Source organism: Etheostoma spectabile, chromosome 10 (genome assembly GCF_008692095.1).
Source record: "Etheostoma spectabile isolate EspeVRDwgs_2016 chromosome 10, UIUC_Espe_1.0, whole genome shotgun sequence".
Taxonomy (NCBI): Eukaryota; Metazoa; Chordata; class Actinopteri; order Perciformes; family Percidae; genus Etheostoma; species Etheostoma spectabile.
The window spans coordinates 12,247,782-12,269,974 of NC_045742.1; the positions used below are offsets into that span (position 1 = coordinate 12,247,782).

The 22,193-nt window shown below is 39.6% G+C and overlaps 2 protein-coding genes across 5 annotated transcripts in view; both read right to left on the bottom strand.

The window, feature by feature from the left end:
• Positions 1-22,193, bottom strand: part of elf1 (E74-like ETS transcription factor 1) — a 40,564-nt gene that overhangs the window by 16,572 nt on the left and 1,799 nt on the right. For 2 of the 4 annotated variants that reach the window (XM_032527855.1, XM_032527857.1), the window contains exon 1: positions 12,935-13,210. The exons of 1 other annotated variant lie outside the window; for it this stretch is intronic. The gene's annotated coding sequence lies outside the window, so the exon portion shown is untranslated. Of the gene's footprint in view, positions 1-12,431; positions 12,456-12,934; positions 13,211-22,193 lie in introns of those variants that run through there. One more of the 4 variants, XM_032527854.1, reaches the window with a different exon arrangement.
• septin6 (septin 6) overlaps positions 20,991-22,193 on the bottom strand; it is a 33,620-nt gene continuing 32,417 nt past the window's right edge. The window contains exon 11 of the transcript XR_004333815.1: positions 20,991-21,002. The gene's annotated coding sequence lies outside the window, so the exon portion shown is untranslated. The remainder of the gene's footprint in view (positions 21,003-22,193) is intronic.

The following is a 22,193-nucleotide window of genomic DNA, read 5'->3' on the forward strand; positions in this document are numbered from 1 at the left end:
TGAGGACAGGGATGAAGGGTTAAGTAATGTCCTCAGTGACAAAAGTTTAGAAACGTTTCCAAGACCAGATTCCATTTATTTTTTGGTCACTTTTCCTTCAAAAATGTAAAATGTAGGTTTCCTGCTGAGACTTTACAGGCTACGTCATTTACTTTTCTATCATGCCCTTATCTCAACACAGTGTACTGGACTTTCTTCTTTTAGGGCATATAAAAGAAATAATGACAGCCAAAAATAGCCCTGCAATATTTTAAACAGGGTAGAAAAAAAACAGCCACAAACTGACCTGTGAATCTTGCTCTCATAGGAACAGCATCACTAAGCAGTGGGTTTCTGCTGCTTCCTGTCTGTTAGACCACACTCAGATGAAAATGTCTTACTCTGTGTAAGAGCGGAAAGTTCTCAACTCCCCCTCCTTCCTTCTCATACAACATGCTATTGCTTTCACAGATATGAGGCCTATGACACAGGTAGCATATCCTACATAAAAAAATAGTCAGTTTTTAGAACTATCTCCACGGGTGACGTAAAAGATGAAAATGATTAACTATTAGATTGTTTTTAGATAATGTTAATGTTGGTACCTTAACACAGACACATGTTTTGCATGCAATACTCAAAATCTCCAGCATTTAAAGCACAGATATTTGATTCGGCCCCATGACTACAATATAGAGCAACAGGATACGATCTGCAAATGAGACACCCTTAGATATCGTCTCACCTTCTGATTTTTTCGAGCCTGCTACCCACAGGTTGTTTAATGACAGTGATGATGAATAAAAGGATCACAATAAGGCTCTCAAAGCCACACCTGCTATTTGTAGCATCTCTTTTCCACAATGCTGACACAAGGCGTGCAAACACAGACAGCATTACTAAGCCCCCACCCATTCACACACATGTGCGCGCACACACACACACACACACACACACACACACACACACACACACACACACACACCACACAACACCACACAAACCCCCACAAAACACACACACACACACACACACACACACACACACACACACACACACACACGCACCGCACCGCACGCACGTACACATGCACACCTTCCCTCCTATGGGTTGGTTTTACAGAAATTCTCAGAACAAACTACAAAGTTCCTGTCACACAGTCTTTCTTTATAGGTCAGAACGCGAGTATATAAGTGTAACAGCAGACAAACTGCATTGTTTGCAACTATAGCACCCCGCAAACCTTTTATGAGCCACTGAGAATAATCGCCTTAAAGCACATTCATTAACCATGTATAAAAATTCCATTGGCTGAATTAACTTCTGCTCCTAGTTAATATAAACACACACTAAGCCTGGAAATGTAAACATACAAATCCCTCAAAACTGCATGTCATTAATTTCCATGTTGATATATATTACTGATGTCTTACCAGACAAATCCAAAACTAGCTTTTACCACAAAGAAGAACATAACTTAACAGATGCAGCCCATTTGTCAGAAACAACCCCCAACGGCCTATTTCTATTATGTGGCAACAGGCCATATGTCACTGATAGAAGAAAGAACCATTTATGTTGTGAAAACAGGAAAGGAAATTGCAGCAAAGTTTTAGAAATAGCATCTGCACCCTCAAACATCACAGTTTGATGCACTGTGTGCTGCTTTAATGTCCACAAGGCTATACAATTTCATTAAGAGCATCTGGATATTGTTAGTAAGATGTGGCGCAGGAAAAGGTGTATCAATGATGGGGAAAATGCCATCCTAGCCTGATCTTCCAGCTGATCTAATCTAACATTTTAACTGGTGAAAGCTACAGTCACGGCAGGCTAAAACATTCTACATTCAAGTTTTGGTTTCTATATATATTGTCTCACACTTATATAGAACACTTTGCTGATAATTTAATTTTATTTTTTAATAAAAAAAGAACAAGGAGATAGAAAAAAAATATATTCAAGCATTAGACCGTGGCCGTTGCCAATCAGGACTAGATCCAAACCTTTTCTACTGCCGGGTTTAACAGATCACTGAACTTTTTACACTGGCTTCCAGTTGCCTATTGAAACATTTTAAAGTGCTGCTACTAATTTATAAATCACTGAAAGGAATGGGCCCATTTCTGATATGAACAGCAGAGGCATGACAGGTCACAGGCTAAGTAGGGGGGATTCTGTGCCAGACATGTGATATAAACCGAATAGGGCCCTTAGATCCAACTTGTCCAGTCCAGAGTCCTAACTAAACACGGGGAAGCAGAATTTGGATGTTATGTCCTATGCAACTGGAACAAACTACCAGAAGATCTTTGATGAGCACCAACTGTTTAAATCCAGGTTAAAAACATAAAAAAGATTGTTTGCCGATGATTGAAATTTTGAGTTTTTACTTTTTTTATTTCTATTTTATGTACCTTGTATTTTTAAATGATTTTTTCTCTTAATGGCATTATTTTCTAATTAATTACTGTTTGTATGTATCTTATCATAATATTTTATATATGGCTGTTCCTTCTTGCTTTTATCTATATTAGGCACCATGAATTGCCAATGTGTATGTGCTACAGAAGTATAAACTTGGTATTGCTTTTGCTAATGTTCTGATTGCTTTAGCCCTGCCGGTTTAGCCATGGTCATAGTATTGGCGTAATCACCTAATGACAACACATTCTCTTTTATATTACAAAATGGTGGTCAAGCAGCAACAATTTCTTGACACTGTTCAGGTGTCTTCTTTTAGAAGATTAAGTTCTGAAGATCTTAAATTATATGTGAAAACAATATGAACCTCCTAGGTAGAAGCAGCTAGTATTGCTCCCTACAGCCTCTCTTGTCTCAGCTCAATCATGTAATTTTGAAATCCTGATGATTCAAATAAAAAACACTAAAAGTGAGGAAAAGGATTAAAAACATTCAAGTCTGTGCGTGTGAGTGTTGGTTGCCTCACACTGCCCTGCTGATTCCTTTCTTGCAGACATTTTTGAAATGCTTCATACTGTCTCTGCTGTAGTTTTGGCTGCTGCGTGGGAGCAATTTGATACATGACTAGACTAGAAATGCTATATTCTCTCCTTTTTCTACACTAAGAAAGCCCCCCGCAGGCATTAGACATGTACGGGAGGCCAGTGCATAGGTTAAACCTTCTGGATAATGAAAAAAGTCTCATTTAAAACGATTTTATGCATCTCTCCTAAATTATAATAACCAAAGTTAAAAGCTAGGGTTGGTAATATTTTCCAATATACACTTTTTAATATTTTTGTAATAACTTGTGGGCCCCGAAAAAAGGGGTGAAAAAGATCTGTTAGCTGACAGGAAGCTTATGTTCATCTTACTAGCTGCTGGTAGAAAGACCATAACCCGTAAATGGCTGAAGCAACAGGCTCCTTTGATCGATGACTGGATAGACATAGTGTGTGACATATACAAAATGGAGAGATTGACATATTATCTCAAACTTCGGCAAGACGATTTTGCCAGCTTCTGGTTTAAGTGGACTGTATATATTGCTCCCAGAAGAGTAGACTTTATGCATTTAATTCAAGTACACACATTCCTCCCAGTTCTATGATGTATATAGTTCTGCTTGCGGTCCAGACAGACCTTTTATTGAAGTTATCAAAAGACAATCAAGTGTTTTGTTTGTTTGTTTGTTTTCTTGCTTTCTTTTTTATATGTAAAATCTATGGGAAAAGTGACAGGTAATACCTAAAACCCGGAGGTTGGGCAGATGTTTTTGATTATACTAATTTGGATTCTATTGCTTGTCTCTATGTGTCTTTGTGACTACATCCCTAACTTGTGTGTTTGCTGTCTTGCTTTTGAGAGGGTAGGATTGTGGGAAAGGATACAAGGTGTCTTTAATGGTTAATGTTTTTCTGTAATGCTCTGGATACTAATAAATAAAAAATAAAAAATATAATTTGAAAAAAAAGGGCTGCAGATACTGAGAGGACAAACTGGAGTGGCCGCTGAATGAGTTGCAAGGGAACGTGAAGTCATGGTTGCCGTCTTTCTGTTGGACAGGTATGTAACGTTTTTGTTTTGTCTATGTAGGGGAGGGAGGGATAATGTCTAGCCAACATTAGCAATTTATGTTGTGTAGTCAGTATAGCCCATTGCTAGCGTTAGCTTTACTGTCAATCTAGGCTCCTAGTAAGCTACATTAGCTAACATATGTTTACATATTCGTATCTAACAAAAGGCTAATTTGTGTAATGCTATATGGTCGCCAGAGTCTGAACATGTGTCATTTACATATTGGCTTTTATAAATGTGCTGCTGCTTGGTAATAAATATTTGCGCCAGAGAAATGGTAACGGTACTGTTGTTTATTATAGGTATCTTTCACACGCCCATCCCTGATGTGTTTACATTCATACAAATTATAACACGTCACAGCACAGGTACACTGGCAGCCAGATCAAGAGAGGACATCATACAAAAATACCAGCAGCATACTCTCAACCAAGCTTAAAAAAAAACATGACATTCCTGTTTCTTTCTTAATCTATAAAGCATAGTGCCAATTTTTACCCTAAAAGCCGCCATCAGATTATGTAACTTGCCACAACAGCTAATTTTCTAGGAGGGAGAAATTCCAGCTGGAGCTTATTTGCTGTACTGCCACTAGGTGTGTTTTCAGATGGAGCACTGAAAATGTCAGGGCTCCCAGTCTGAGACTAGGCTGGGACCAGGGGGCCGGGCTGTTGCAGAGGAGGCTGCATACCAAACAGGTCTGGACACAAACAGGCAGATGTGTCCACCCATAGTCAGGCATGCAGCAAAACGCCTATAGGAGGGAATTGGATCAAACAGAGAGGATAAAAATAAAAATGTTCCTCTGTCTTGTCATCTACTTTGGGGTCATTCTCTTCTCAAAGGTTTAGTCTGGGGTTGACGTTTATTTGCTCATGCCAACAGTTAAATGAACAAATCAACACCACTCTCAAGAATGTATGTAGCTAGAACCAGCAGTCGGTTCACTTGGCTTATGATAAAGATTGGAAACAGGGGTCAATATCTAGCCTGGTTCTTTTTGAAGGTGAAACCCCCCATGAAACTGCTTGTTGATTTTACATCAGACGGCTGTGGCTCAGTGGTAGAGCGGTTGCCTGCCAATCGGAAGGTTGGCGGTTTGATCCCCCACCCCTGCAGTCATTGTCGAAGTGTCCTTGGGCAAGACACTGAACCCCGAGTTGCCCCCGGTGCTGCGCATCGGAGTGTGAATGTGTGTGAGTGTTTATCTGATGAGCAGGTGGCACCTTGTACGGCAGCCCCGGCCACAGTGTATGAATGTGTGTGAATGGTGAATGTATCCTGTAGATGTAAAAGCGCTTTGAGCAGTTAAGACTGGAAAAGCGCTATATAAATACAGCACATTTACATTTACATCTCGGTTTCTGTAAGACGTAAACAGACAAGACATAATATGTTATCTAGTGAGCTTTAAAAGGTGATAATGAATTTTGTTTTCTCATTGGACAGAGCCAAGCTAGCTGTTTCCCAACTGTGCTGTTTGCTTTGAGAGCAGTGGCAATCTTTTCATCGTACTCTCTGCTAGAAAGCAATACGGTAAGTGGAATTATTCCTTTAATTCCTCTATCAATTCTGTCAGCTCTATGTGTATGTCACACTACAGTATATTCATATTATGTATAATGTGTCCTTTATTAAAATACTATGGAAGATGTTAATTGCAGCTTTAGCAAAGCCATTTTTAAGATCGCCGCAGATCAAGCTTCAGTTTAGCAGCTAATAACGACTAAATCAGCTCTTCTCTTCTGATCCCCTGTAAAGCCTTGCAGGGACTACTCACACTGAGACAGCTTAGCCCCTTCAAGAGAGCTTATCTGATTTCACACAATTGGATAGTAGGTCTGTGTGGTATAAGGTATCACTGGCCAATGTTTCTAATCTTGAAGCCAATAAACGTCAGCCCCATTCCTGGATCTCAGGACAGAAGTGCTGAGTCATGATATCAGGTGCATACTTTAAATAGAGACACAAACTGTACCATGTGACAACTCAGGTCATGACGAATGGTTGGATTACATGCTTTAGGTATTACCTAATCACCTCAGTCAGTTAATCTTGACAATGACATGTTTTCTGTAATTGTGTCTGAACTATTCTACACAACTTGTGAAAGTTAGGATTACTGTACTAATCCCATCTATTTTCATTTAGATCATTTATTTGGCTACTTCAAACAAATCAAAGGTTTAATTCACCTCTTTGGAGAAGTATCTGAGCATGTGCAGGGAGCATGAGGACAGGTCTGGTCAATATTTGAGGAGGCTTTATGAAATACATTAATTTATCATAGTCAGGCAATGGGGTGGAAGGTGCAGCCTGGGTGCAGGAGATGAGGACAATAAACTACCTGGCGTTCTCAATTTGGTTATATAAAAAAATATTTACTGTACATGGTGCCATTGTTTAACTATGTTATGGATCTGTAATAATTATATGTGGGAAGTAGAAGAAGATAAGAGTTTAATAAAAATGAATTACATTTTCAGGAGGATACACACATTAATTAATTAATTAATTAATTAACAACATATGTACAAGGTAGCCTTTGCTTTAATACTGATTTGAATAAAGAGGCCTGACAATAAGTCTCCCGAGGGGCTGTGGTAGTGTTGTTCTGATGAGAATCACAATGCAAAAACGCAAAGGTAAACAAGGAGTGGCTGTTGCTTAGGAACAAGCAGAGGGAGAGGGCTTGTAAAGTAAGCTCTGTAGTAAAGGAAAGAGAGAGAAGGTGGGCCTCACTCAGCTCAGCAAAGGCCCGGTGTGTTTGCAAGGACGCATGTTGAAGACAAAGCCAGACGAGCACTAACAGACAACTGAATAGATTTTCAAATGGCTTCTGCCTGTGTAGTAAACTGCTCCCATGAATCAAATAACTACTTTGTAAAAAGTGTTAAGCTTTTTTGTACAAGCAAATATTTCAGGATATACTGAGAAACTGGAAGATGTTGTTTATCCACCACTGTAAAGTTGTCAGAGACTTGTAATAATAGTGATGTGATGTGAATCTGCTGCACTAATGACCAGCACTCCTGACAGTCATGAAAGAATAGTTTAACATTTGGGAAATACGCTTTCATGCCGGGAATTAGACAAGACCGATTGATATCACTCTCAAGTCTGTACGGTAGATATGAAGCTCAAGCCAGGAGACAGTTAGCTTAACTTAGCATAAAGACTGAAGGAACAGTGAGACAGGAACACAATCTTTCTACCACCAGCACTAAATCTCAATAATTCACACGTTATATGTCGTTTGTGTAATCTGCACCTGGCCAAAAGAATTGTACGGCACATAACCCCTGTAAAGCCAAAAACTTTTGTTTTAACACTGTTAAACGTATGTATGAATTAACCAAACAAGGGATTACATGTTATTTAGCTAACTTTGACACTATTAGTGAGTGGATTTTGTTACCTTTTGATAAAGCTAGGCTAGTTGTTTGTGCTTACCTAAGCTAACCAGCTGTTACCTGTAGCATTATATTTAACAGACAGATCTGAGAGTGGTATCAGTCTTCCCATCCAGCGCTCAGCAAGGGAGCGAATAAGCATATTTCTAAAAATGTAAAACAATTACATAAGTGAAATGTTTGTGTTGATGTAAATAGGGCAACATTGATGAGCAGCACTCTTAGCCATTAAGCTAAAATGTAAAATGTTTCAGTTTCAATGGTGACTTCCTTGATAGGCAAATTTATGAAGAAATTAAAATGTCGCTCTATCCCCAAAATCTGTAACTTCTGCATGCAGCTCTGTGTGAGTACTGACGTGTTTTGTGGTGTCTGTCTGTCAAACCTGTGGTTCAGCCCCTTTTTTCCACACATCATGTCCACCACTCCAGCCGCATTTCATGACAAATTTTCACAAAAAGAGCCCCTTTGTTCTTTTTAATTTGGCTATTTGATGCTCAATTCAGGCTAAATTAAATGCCAGTCCTTTCATTTCTGCTCATTGAACCTTTCATGGACAAGCAGGAGAAGGTGATGAAAGGGGAACAAGGTGACCTTTAAATAAAATCAAAGCATCAAGAAAAAGGAGGAGAGGTTTCAAGACAAACATAAATAAATTAAGAAATAAATGAACTTTATGGCCTCCATAACTGACACCTTTTCCACTCAGATGGGAGTTCAACAGATCATTTAAGTGCTGGAGTCATTATGGGCATGGACAGTTTTCCATATAACAGCCTGCTTCTGAGGCTTCCAGACAGACACCACTGCAGCTGGGTGTCTGGGACTAAAGCCTCCGAGAACCATGTGGGAAATCAATTTCCTTCTGTGCCTGGTCAGAATGCCTCTTTGTACCAAGTGATACAGCATTAAAGCCAACATGATGCTTAAATTAGCATGAGGGAGTGTGAGGGAGTTGGCAACAGACCAACTAAAAACTTATTTCACTGAGGTTGTCAGTTTTATGTTCAAATGCATCTCACTGCCATTTGTTTAGCCATGTCACCACAATTGGAAATAAAAAAAATATTGCAATTTGAATGTGTTTTCAGGCCCCGGCATCATCTACAACTGTGCTAGCAATTTATAGCAGTCAGCTGGCTGTATCATATTTCCGTGTTTACAAATTACCATACAGTAACAAAAAGTAATTGAGCTTCAAACAATGACAAGCCAACAGAAAGCTGTAATGGAATTTTTTGTGAGGTTTGGCATGCTGCTTTTATCTGGCACAAAATACACCTGCACCTAATATCTGCCTCCACCCCATACAAACACTGTGACCGATACATGCATTACCACCATTTCCATGGTGAAGCCGTTCACCAGAGAAAATTAATGATTTGTGTATTCATTTTTCACTGTTTCTTATGGTCGCTTGGACTCATAATCACCTGAGCTATACAATATTCACTAACAAAACGCAACTTTTTAATTTAGAAATGTATGGGAAGCACTTCACATCAACTTTAAAAAATAAAAAAGGAAATCCAGCACAATCAATGGTGGAAGAATGTAATACCGATACCGCTAATTAAATAATGAATTTGATTTAAGTTCCTGAACAATTTTTTGATATAAATTTTATAAAACCCATTTTAACAAAAATAAATGCATGCTTTCTGGCTCACTGACGCTAATGAGATTTACTCCTTATGTGTTGAAATTTGGTACTGAATGACAAGGTATTTTTTGATACTCAATACTATGGACACCCTACTAGGTACTACTAGCGTTGGGTGTTTTTTGCCCCCAACGTCTCCTTCCAGACAGCACGGCAATGGTTATGTTTAGGGTTAAGGTTAGGGTTAGATGGAAGGCGACGGAGGTACAAAAACACCACTGACCACCCTACACATTAGGCAGAAGAATAAGGTCATTGTTGGTTTTGTATGTAAACTAGTGGCTGTAAAGTAGTACAAAGTACAACATTCCCTCTGAAATATAAAAGTATCTAAAATTGTACTAAAGTACAGTAGTTTAGGTAATGTACTTAGTTACTTTCCACCACTGAGCATGATATATTGTGCTGAGGCTAGACGCCACAGTAAGTGGACCTATTTGCACCCATGTTAAGAAGAGACTCTTGCTTTTACTGCACATAATATGTGCCATGGCTGGCATTCATAACCAAGGATTGTTTTCAAAAGGTGTGACCTGATATTTCACACACACACACACACACACCTACACACAACACACACACACACACACACACACACACACACACACACACACACACACACACACACACACACACACAATCTTGTCACTTTACCTTACATCAACCACTAAAGCATACATAAAACTATTTGAAAGACCTTAGACACCCATTGAATATGTTGGATCAAAAAGGTGTTTGTAATCACTGAGAAGTCCAGCATTACATAACATAATTTTCCGTTTCTCGGGAAAAAAGTCAGATAAGAAAGACACAAGGGGAAAAAAAAAAATGAGGGAAAAAATAATCCATGCTTGTCTGATACAAATCAAGATTTTCAAGGCTCAAATTAAATCTGTCTGGACAGAGATATTTGTATCAGCTATGTGTTCAGATGTGGTGATCACAGCTTCATCATGTACCTCAGAACAACAGGCTGCCAGTCCCAGCATGCTCCAAGTATGAGACAGTTGCAACACGGAGACAGTTGCTCAATCGATTTCACTTTATTTATCAAGGGAGGGTTTCCTGAGCGTACCTGCAACACACAAGTGGCTTTGACCTGCTGAGTGTAGCTGTCTGGAGCACCTGGAACCAGAATATGTGCCTTGCTCAGTGGCACCTTGACAGTAGTCATAAGGGAAGAGGAGATTGTTACACATTAACTTTCCCCACCCAGTTTTTTCCAGCTGGTCACAGGAGTTCAAACTTCCCGTCACAAGCCCACTTCTTTAACCTTTAAGCCTCCCATTCACTCCAGAAAAAGAGAGTGCTATGGAAATGAAAATGGCACAGAGGAAATGGAGAAAATGACATGGAAACATGATGCAAATTCATCCTTGGGCAATATAAAAACAACCATATAAACCATCAAAACAGGATAGGAGCTCTGACTGCTTTCTCATATTAACATTTTCCAGGCATGTTCATTAAAAGATAATGACTGTGGGTAAACAGGACATGTGAATCTACTAGTTTCACTATAAGTCCACCTTGCCTCTGCATCCCCCTCAATAAATGGGAGACAATAATTGTCTTCTCAAGACCAAAAGCTTGTTTATGCCACTGACATTTAAACAGTATTATATTTAATCTGTGAAAAGGCATTATATTTGCATTATTGCTGCCAACAGATATGATATGCATATAAAGAAAGAAAAACTTTTGATAACTTTGATCCTTGTGATAAAGAACAGTTTGTACCTGGCAACATGAAACTCAAGCTGGTTCTCTGGTTATTCAATTCCAGGCATAAAAATACAACTTGTACCTGACCATACAAAGTTGGCTCTGTGTTTATCTATTCGAAGTATGTGCCTGTAACATGAAACTGAAATGTTCCATTTTTACATATCCCGGCATGCTGGGATTATAGTAATAAACTCCACCCCACCTTCTCCTTTCGTCATGTCCTTCTCTTGCAACGCCTCCGTCATCTTGCCCAAGTCTAATGATCTAATTACAGGCTAAGACTTGTTGACTTTGTATTGAAAGACGAGCCTACCTGACACCACTGTCCAGCCCCTTCTCTCTGTTTGTTCATCAGCCTTTATGTCCTCTGTATAAGGCACACACAAAGCCTTAATAAACAGCACCTACTGCATCCTCTGAGGCACGAGGGCCTCATTTACAATTCAAATCAGGGTGCGCACAGAGTATAATGAAAAAGTTAGGTCAAATGCAAACTCAGATCTGCTCAACACAACAGAGCTATTTACTCACTGGGTCATGATGTTACAGCAGGTGTTTAATACAAATAGGAGTGCAAGGCCAATTGATAACAGCTCAATAACTGAGCATACAGTGTACAGACATTTATTTGGTATCTCTGAAGTGATCTGTTCTCAGCTGCCTGTCTTGGGCCCCAACTGTGAGTTACGTCAGACATTACATCAACATAATCAATTCTGAATGCCGAACGGATGAAACAATCAGAAACTTTGGTCTTTCGTGTATAACTACATAAAAAAAGTTTGACCAAAATTGGATAAAAATCTGCACTGGTTCATGGCTATTCTAGGATAAGGACAGTGCTCTGTGTAGTATAGTGTGGAAGCATTTTAAAACAGATTCAGTAAAAAAGTGGGTGTAAAAATCTAGATGTTGCTCAAACTGTAGCCGTGTTTATTCAGTGACATACTATCTGCACGATGTCTTGTGTGATCCAAAAAAGTGCAGGGTAGATTTCTGGTGAAACAGGAAGTGTGCTTTTATCTCTGCAACACTGAAAAACTTTCAGAAACAGATTCTCAGTAACATTAATAAGAAGAATTTAACTGGCTGATGGGAAAAAATCTTTAGGGAAGGTCAACTAATATTGGCATAAAAAGGGGAAGCAAACTACTGTGGGCTCAAACGTTCCTCTGAATTGAAATGAAGACCTTGTGTGCCTCTACTTTAAAAGATGAGCAACATTCTGTTCTGATAAACTGAAGATTTTGATGCATGAAGCACTGCATGACTGACTCCACACAATAGACTGTAGTGAGCAACAACAGCAAACTCACAGCAGTGTTTGTGTCTCCTGCTGCCGCATTTAACATTTAAATAAGGACAGTATTCTATTTTAAAAAGCAAACATAGATCAAAATCAGAATGATGTGTAATTAGTTACTACACCATGAAAAATACATGTGGGCTTGGTCAAGGGGCTTGCAAAACACTGTTCCCGCCCTTGCTTCAGCACACCATATAAGGCAACAATTCATAAAAGAAAAGCAATCACACAAATCAGCAAAAGATTATTCATATTACTGTAGTTAGATTTACTTGAAATGGCAAACACAAAAACCTGTTACCTGATCTCGTGCGTTGTCAAGCTGTAGAAGGTGTCGATCGAGTTTGAAGTGTCCAACCAACATAAACGTTTTATATATAAAACTTCTGTAATCAGAGTACTATGAATACTGCTTTGTTGATTTCTTGAATTCAATTTGAAACAGAAGTAGGCTTGGAAGACACTAGCTGGGGAACTAGCATGTACCTGAATATCAATTGAACTTGCATGACTTGTTAAAGCCCCCTTTAACAAAACTTTAACATGTTAAGTGTGCTAATAAAATGCTACGATAAACCCAAAGGTACGAATTATGGCGACATAACTACCTGCCTGCCTATCCACTAACAAATACAATATAGGCCTACATGTAGCCTATGTTAACCCCCTAATACAAAAATATTGATCAAACTTCGAAAACTTAAAAATTGCCAGAAACCCAATGTAAGCCATTTGTTTCTACTAAAAAGAACCATCAAAATAGGTAAATTGTGAAGAGAAGGAGGAGAACTATTCATTACTGACCTCAAAGACTCAGGATTCGGGTGACAATGTCCATAATAGCAACCGAACAAGTGACGATCACAGTAACCAATGAAAATCAAGAGAAAAATAGAAAACAAGAGGCGAAAAGGGGAATAATCCAAGGTGCGTTCATAGGGGGACAAAGCTGTCTGAAGGTGTGGACCACTGGCCAGCCTCACACCTATTTCTCACAGCGACAAAAACAAAACTGGAGAGGAGGGCGGAAAAAAAAAAAACACAATGCAATGGCTGCTGTTTGAAGCAGAAAAAGGAGAAGTGTAGTGAAGCAACTTGTCCTCTCCCTATGAGTCACGCAGCGCTGTTGCCATTGGTAGGGGAGCCCTGAGGCAGAGTCCTTTCACCTGGCCAATCAGCGGCGAGTATCGGGCATGCATGTTAATTCTTTCAGGTGAGTTCTGCGTGTGGCAGGGATTGGATGGTGCTGCAGCGGGGGAGGGGAGTGCAGAGAGGTCCAACCAGAGGGCCACACCTCAAACTGCATGAAAGACGATAGACGGGTTTCTCCTTCAGAGGCGGAGGAGTGCTTGAGGTGCAGGTAAACAGTTGGACAGGTATGCACTTACTTTAGACTTTGACCATACAATATGGGCCTGGCCTGGTGATTAAAATCGGTATGGCAGCTAAGAAGTAAAGTTCACATTTCTTTGTGTCCTATTAAATCATTTACAATGAATTGTGGGTCTATTAGCCGTGTCGGTGAGTCAGTTAAGCTGCTGACTTGTGGTAAAGTTGTTCTCTCTGCAGTAAAGCCTCATAAAACAACTTCTCCCACTAGTAGCTACAAAGAAATGAAACTAACGTTGACTGTCTTTAGGTATGAGCAAGTGCTTCCTCAGAGGCCTGAAAAATCTCTTCCTCTCTCTCTCTTCCTCCCCCTCCTCCTCTTCAAGATTCAGTGATCATGATCACTGGAAAGCTCCAGTTGTGAACAATCATCACACAAGTTTAACTGAAGCAAATTTTAACATCTAAGGTTTTATTAAAAAGTTCAGAAAGTGTCACAGATCAGCTGCAGTAGATAGCACAGATCCTCTTTACTGACATATATATTGTTAATCTTTATCTTCTTCATCTTTATCTGTGTTTTTAAAAATGCTTGTAATTTTGTCCACACTTTACAATCCTGTGTTTTGCTGAATGACAATGAAAGGACTCTTGAATCTTAAGTTCGGTACACAGATATAACAGACTTGATCAGAATCTTGATCAGAAATTGCACTCAAGGAAACAGGAAGTGGTGGTCTGTGTTGAGAGCACTCTGTGTCTTCACACTCTTGTCTGTGCATCATACATGTTTTTCACTTGCAGTATATTCAACAGAAGCAAACGTCAAATATTTAAAGAAAACCTGCCTCAAATTGGGATTGTTGGGAAGGAACATAACATGAACAAACAAAGGACTTGGAGATTTATATTGAATCCATTAAACTCAATTGTAGCTGCAGCAGGGTCTGTTTGTCACAGACCCCCAAATCACCCTCTCAGTCTCCACCAAGTGCTCTCATCATCACAATAATTCGTCCTTGCCTCTATTCAATACAGTTCAGCTCAGAGAAGAAAGCAGCTGTTTGCCACAGAGAGAATTGATAGCCTTGCTGTGAGGGAAAGTTACACCACACAAGCTCCATTTATCACCGCCTTTAGAAATAATGTCCACAACTCTGAAGCCATTGAGGAAACTGCTCACTTCTTGTGATATAAACTCTTAAGGCTAATGCACTGCAGCACTGTTAAAATCCAGGACAACTATGTAAGCATACAAAAACACACACATGCTACATGTTACCCCATGTTATGTAAGCCTGTACAAACACCAAAGAGTTTTTTTTAAAACAGTATCTGAGGCCCAAAGGAAATACACATACAGTACCTGTCAATTTTAGATATGTAACGGATCAACTGTGTGCCACTATCAACAGGGTACTCATTCATCTTTAAGATTTCCTGGGTCTTTAGTTTACCTTTATTCAAGATCTTGAAATCCCATTTATTCACACAGCTTATCTATTCTGAAAAAAAAGCCATCAAAAGGAAATGAAACATTTGCAATAAACTGAGGAAAACCTTTAAGAGCTGCAGTACTGTGACTGTATAAGCTTTAAGATTCCTGAAGCACAAATTCAGCATTATCCAAAACTTGAAAAAAACTGTAATAAGATTGTGATGCATCCCAGGGATCTGATAATTGTGGGTAATCAGCTGTGTCAAAAGGATGTTTCTCTGACATAAAGTCTCTTAAGAGGAGCAAACAGATGAGATGGCTTGGCATGAAAAACACATTTACTCATCTGTGTGTGCCGGTATCTTCTGAGCTGACCTAGTAGTGTTTGGTTAGAGGAACTCCAGTAACGTGAATGAACTAAATGTCGGTACATGTCCTGGTCTCCCCTAACAAGACAGGGGAGGGAGAATCTTTTCCTGCAAGAACTATAATTACATGTTATACACAGTATTTGTATATACTCATGTATAATCTTTCAAAATGAATACAACATTTCAGAAAAAACTTGCAACCTTTCCAAAATACCTTCCTCAATCCCCTTCATTTATGATGTCTGTTTCTGAATTATCCAATATTACCCTTATTATTCTACTAACATTTAACATATAAGCTGATCAACAGAAAATGAATGGTAATAGTTTTAGTCATTGACCATGTTAATGTAAAAAATAGTTGCATAATATATAATGACAATGTAAGAAATCTCCTGACATTAGTTCAAGCTCTGGTAACTAGTGATGAGCATTTGTCATTATTTCAGACACTTCTTATTAGCTGATTAAGCAAATGTCAGATTTATTCAGATATTCCAATTTATTGTGGATTGGACCTGATATGGTTGTATTGTTGGGGGGTTTAAAGGAACATGTCACCATTTGTTGAAATAGGGCGTATCACTGTCTCTCCTGGCTGTAGATAGGTGGGCCAACGCATTTTTTGTCTCAATGCAAGCATTGTTTTAGTCCGGTGCAACACCGGCAGCACCGCTGCTAGTTAGCTTAACATAGTGAATGGAATCCTATGTTGCCGGTTAGCATGTTGTGAGGAAAAGTGAGCCCATGTAGCAATGCTTTGGCTGTGCTTCCACCTAATATAGTCCCGGAGTCAATATCTGCCTAGGAAATTATCTAGTCTTAATCTGCATGGCTAGTTGTACTCGTTGTGAATACGCAGGCCACAAGAAGCAATTAGGTTTGTTTTTTTTTGTTGTTGGCTCACTTTTATTCACAACATGCTAACCGGCAATATAGGATTCCATTTACTACGCTATGCTAACTAGCAGTGGTGCTTCCGGTGTTGCACCAGACTAAAACAATGCATGCACTGAGACAAAAAATGCCTTGGTCCAACTATCTACAGCTAGGGGAGACTGTGATAAGCCCTAGTTCAACAAACGGTGGCATGTCCCTTTAAGGTCTCAAAAACATAAAATTAATATTGGATAATAAGAGTACAATATAAAAAAGTCAAGTTGAGTTGATGGTATTCATGCAGGTCAAATATCATAAGTTTGCTTTAAAAGACTTTACAATCTATACCACAGACACTCTCTTTCGCCAGTTAGAGGAAACCCCTTTTTACAGGAAAAAAGGGGGAAACTCTATGTAACGCAAGAGAGGAGGGGTCTTGCAGAATGGACAGACAAGCTATAGCCCAAACGTTGTATGCAGACATATTTTGTTTAAGTTGATGTTCAATGTTTCAGTGTCTTGTTGAAAAACAGGACACTGAAACTTTGAAATCACTGTTCAAAAGGTTTGGACTTGAAAGAACATGTTACCAGACACATCTTCGGTTTATAAATATCCTCAAATCTAGACTAAACTGTAAAGCCTCGTGAATGTGAATGTGTTATTGTGTATTTTTATTGAACGTAGCAAAACAATTTCTTGCACTAATTCTCACCAAATAATTTACAGCCCTTCCAATTATCTTGTGTAATAATGAATGCAAACTCAGCCAGGATTGCACGACAAATCCCCTCCACACATTCATGTTTAAATTGCTAGTGCTTCATGTCATGTCAGTGGGATTTAACACAGATTGTCCCGATTAAAGGGCAGAGCATTGCAATCCCGTGCACCATGAAGCTGGTGTTAAGGCCTATGTCAGTGAATTCCCTTTAAACCAAAACAGGGACGTTAGATTACTAATTGCATGCTGTAAATCTTCTTGCTTGTTTATCCAAATGTAATTTTTCAGCTGCTAGATTCACATAATACTCATAAAAATATTGTTAATATGACAGCATTTAACTTGGTTATTCAGGTTACTACAGAAATGCCTGAATGGTTATTTTATGTGTCAAAGCTTAGTTAATGCAGCCCACAAATACAGTATGACTAGTCCTCACTGCATATTATATTTTTGCTTCCAAGCTTGATTTATATGACACACTTAGGGCATGCCCTGCAAATGTGTACCTAACAAACCACTCCACTAAAAACTGCAAAAATCAGACCACTCTGTAAAGAGGGATTTTGGAGCACCGTGTATTCATAAAACCTGACAAACAATCAAAGAAATTTGAAACAATCCTTGACAGGGAGAGATATGGGAGCCTTTGGAGGACGCACAGAATTATTTGTGTAGTTTGGAGGTCATCTGATGGCTGCTGTAGTAGCTAAAATACAGAACAGGCAGACTGAGGCTGTGAGACGCCAGCTAACAGGACAGAGCAGGGCAGCCCACAAGAGACGCACAATGAGTTGAACGAGAGTGCAGCGAGGCTTCATCATTAACCACACTGAAATGGACAAATAATTATTGTAGGAGATTTTTTTTTCAAATCATCTGTTGTGTGTGATAGATTGAAGGCAATCAAGGTGCTATATAATTATTACAGTTATTATGGTTTAGAAGCATGCCAGCGGGTTGAGGTCAGATTTTGTTGTTGCAACAATGTAGTTTGTTCAATAGGCTGACGGTTCAGAGCACTATGAAGACTTCATCATTCTTAGACAGTGACCATCCTGAGCTGAGCCCAGATCTAAGGTGATTCACTGTGCTGTCTGAGTATGACTATATGACATCCTAACAAAGAGCTGTGTATGCGTACAGATATAAAGACCAAAATGCATTCAGTGTGCAACAGCTTATCTTAACTGTGTGGGTGATTCAGTAGCACCTCAAAGAATGAGGCTCAGACCACAGGCCTTTAGCAGATAATAATCCATTTTGTATTGAGTACCATGTGCACACTTGCAAGACTTCCTGGGAATATACTACTTCAATTCCTAGGGGTCCCAAACTCTTCTTGGGGGGTTGCTTGAACACTTAACGGAAGAAGGAAAAACCAACAAAATTCAACTAGGTTGCGTCAGGTCGCGGGGGGGCAGCTCCAGCAGGGGACCCCAAACTTCCCTTTCCCGAGCCACATCAACCAGCTCCGACTAGGGGATCCCGAGGCGTTCCCAGGCCAGGTTGGAGATATAATCTCTCCACCTAGTCCTGGGTCTTCCCCGAGGCCTCCTCCCACTATACCGGATAAGCGGACGAAGATGGATGGATGGAAAATTCAAATATAGATATATTGAAGCTAAGCAACTATTTTATCCCTCTCCTCTCCCTTACACCTAGCATACTGTGCTGCATGTTAAGTTGAGTAATGCAGCTTGAGATTGCCTTCCATCAGAATGCAAGCTTTATCCCTACAGATAAGAGAGGAAGTAGTCACATCAATCAAAATAATTATCAAATATCAGTTTGAGTGTTGCTGATCATGGCTAAAGTGCTTATGTTGACCATTGGAGGGGGGGAAATGCTATTACGCCAGCAGAAACAAGCAGAACACATTTTTCTTAAGAAGAACTTTTTTACACATCCAGCAGATACTAAGCTTCAGTCAGGTGATAATTACCTGTGTTTCACATACATATAGTCATTTGATTGATTGCAAGCATCAGTCAAATGAATTGTTTTGCGCATTAAAGCTGGTGCATGTGCCAAGAGTGTGAAATCCCTTGTACACAGTATATTAGCTGTTGAACAGATTAGCAGCAGCTAGCAGTTGTAGTAGCATTAGATCTACTTCTTCTGAATCCACATACACACGTACAGACTGCAACTCATCAATTATTAAATACAAAGATCAGGCCGACAATCCAGATCATCCCCATCACACCTCTGTGGGCTGTAACAGCCACCTGCAGACAGAGGATGGCAGAAAGCCTTCATTGCTATACGCCACATCGCTGAACCACATAACTGCTGTTTCTCCATTTTATCATAAACAATCACTGAGGTTTTGAAAAGTCCATGTATGTCACACTAGCAAATTCAGGGCTAGGAGCATGCCTGCCCCACTGTGCGCCAAAAGGCAGCAGCTTTTAACCTGAGAGCTCTAGTTTATCTCAAGCTCATTATTAATAAAATGCAATGGGGCCCTAAGAGCATATTGCTCTGTCACTCAGGGCCAAGATTATAATACCCATTGGTTGCATGCAGTTAAATAATTCAACAAGACTGAGACTGCCTGTTACTTTTTTTTTTCTTTTTTCTTTTTTACTGTTGGTGAAGATAGACTACTGCCTCTTAGGAGATGTGATGAGCTGCCAGAGCTCACTGCAAATTCTGTCAACTCATGTATTAGTTAACTTTGTTGAAAGAGTTTGTTGAAAGTTGAATAAGGAAAGATCTTTTGGCTTTTTCAACAAGGCTCACTCTTGCTCTCGTGCTTGCAGCACCAACGGCTGACCTGACTCATGAAAGGCCTCTGTGAACCACTCTGCTACCTCATTAGCTCCAAGAGACATGAAAAATGACAGGGTGAAATGTCATTATGCACCAAAGTTGCAGACTAAGCCAGTTTCTATTTTTGTAAGCAGCTACTTTGTGTGGTCAAACTACAGTAAGCTAGAACATAACAACCCAAGCCATCACTCCTTAATGTCATTACACATTCATCAGAAACACAGCTTACTACATTGTGTGCTTACATGGACCTCAGCAGGCACCATACAAATATCTATGTAATGTGGTTAACTAATCTCATGACGTCAACGTGCTGCCAGATTGGACATGATCATCCTACAGTAGTTCTCCCTGCAGACAAAGTCATACATTGAGTCTAAGGTTTTCTTACTTTTTAATGGTATCTGGAGGATTTCAGCTTTTTCAGCTCGACATTATCTAATCTGATGTCTTATTTAAATTTTTGTTTAAAGCAATAGTTTGGAAAAACATTCGCTTTTTATCCAAGAATCAGAGATAAGATCAATACCAATCAGCCAACAGCCAGCTTAGCTTATCATAAAGACTGGAAGCAGGGAAAAACCGCGAGCCTGGATCTGTCTATAGTTAATAAAAATCAGTCTATCAGAACTTCTAAAGCTCACTAATTAACATGTTATATCTTGTTTATTCTGTACAACTAAAGTGTAAAAACAGTTTACAGGCAGATTTTGATACCTTTAGACAGGCTAGCTATTTACTCGTTTCCAGTCTAATCTAAGCTAACGGCAGCTAGAAGTAGCTTCATATTTACTGCACAGATATGAGAGTGTTATCAGTCATCTTATCTAATTCTCTGCAAGAAAAATTATAATCATATTTTCCAAAATGTTGAGCTATCTCATAAGTAAAACTGTAATGCTTTGATTCAAATACAGTCTATTCTCACTCGATTACCACCACAAAGTCTTTATTATTGCTTAAATTTAGAGTTTTGTGATTATTGCATGAAAGAATCCTTTACTGCATGCAGTATTTTTGTGTATAGCTTTTATCAGTCTATTTTCCACCTCCTGAATCAGACCGATTGATTTCACAAAATGAACCTTTAATACCGCATTTATATCACAACTACATAGGTCTACTTATAACACCAAGTCAAATTATCCTCCATTTCATGCTAAAAATAGCTGGACTGTAACCCTGCATTACATCATGACAATGGGCAAATTCATGGAGAAACCCGGGCAAGATGACTCGTCCAAGTCACATGCTTGTGGGACAGGCAGCATGAGAGTAGAATGAGGTTACAGGTGGAATTTCCCTCGTCTCTCCTTTCTCTCTGACGTCAGGTCCAGGGGCAGCGGTTTACTGCTGCTGCTGCCTAGCAATCAAACATGTCAGACATGGTGACATTCAGGTGTCAAAAGCCTGGGGTGGTGAAACAGCAGCGTACAATTAAGGAACTTTGCAAACAGCAGTTCCCCTGCAAGCCCTCAACAGAAAACAGGCCAACATAGGGTATTTTTTCTACACGTAAAAAAAAGGGAAGTTCAACAGTTTTGTTTCTCGTTTCACGAGTTGGTTCCTGCATTTCTGCAAGTCATCTGAGGTGTCAGCCATCTCGTGGGATTGTTTGTTTAGTTAAAGCATCTGAACATTGCCATCTTGTGGTTGTTTCTCAAGGCACCACATTTTCACCTAATAAAGTGTCATTAGGTAAAAATGGTGGCCTCAATAAGTGTTTTTCACTCTTTTTAAACTTCCTGGAGTAAGGAAGCAAGTAAACCTTATTTGTATGTACATGTGTGGACACTTAAAATCCCTTGGTTAAACAATGTCATGCTATAGCTCCTGGATACTCAAATAACTCTCTGAACACTGTTACAGGGAGGTAAACCTGTTTTACAGATTACCACATATGCCAATTTGCAAAAGATTCATTGTCTCTTGCAAGACCACACTGAAAGCTTTTGTGAAACTGGAGTGCTGCTTTCTAAATAGGATAAAAGCTCAAATCTGTTTGTGTGTGTGTAGCCAAATCAATATCCGGCAACCCATTAAGGCAGGCGGGTACTTCTTGGGCAAGAAGAAGTGTCTAATGTCTGAGGAGCTTCTCGTCACTGAAGGGAGAATGGGACAGGACAGCTCTCCATTATGGCCCTTGGTCATCATCACACTCCTCAGACTGCTGATGGTGACATCACTGTCACAGGATAAATAAGAAGGCTACCGGGAACTGCTTTAGCCTCAACACAAACATCCACGCAAAACACAGCAGCATTACAGTTATCCATCAGCAAGGATAGGGGGGAAAAAAGAGAGGCAATGTGTGGGCAGAAGGTCAGGGTGGTTCTAAAAAACAAGCTCACATGCTTGAAACAAAAAAGACGACTCCACACTGGAGTATATTTACAAAGTCTTGCACTGGATAATTGCTTTTAGTGGATTGTGGAAGATTCCAATTATCCACAAGCCTCTGCCAGTGTCCCCACCATAGGAAGATTGTAGGGGATGGGAGGGAGGGAGGGAGGGAGGGCGGGTGAAGGGTTGGTGGGTCCAGCT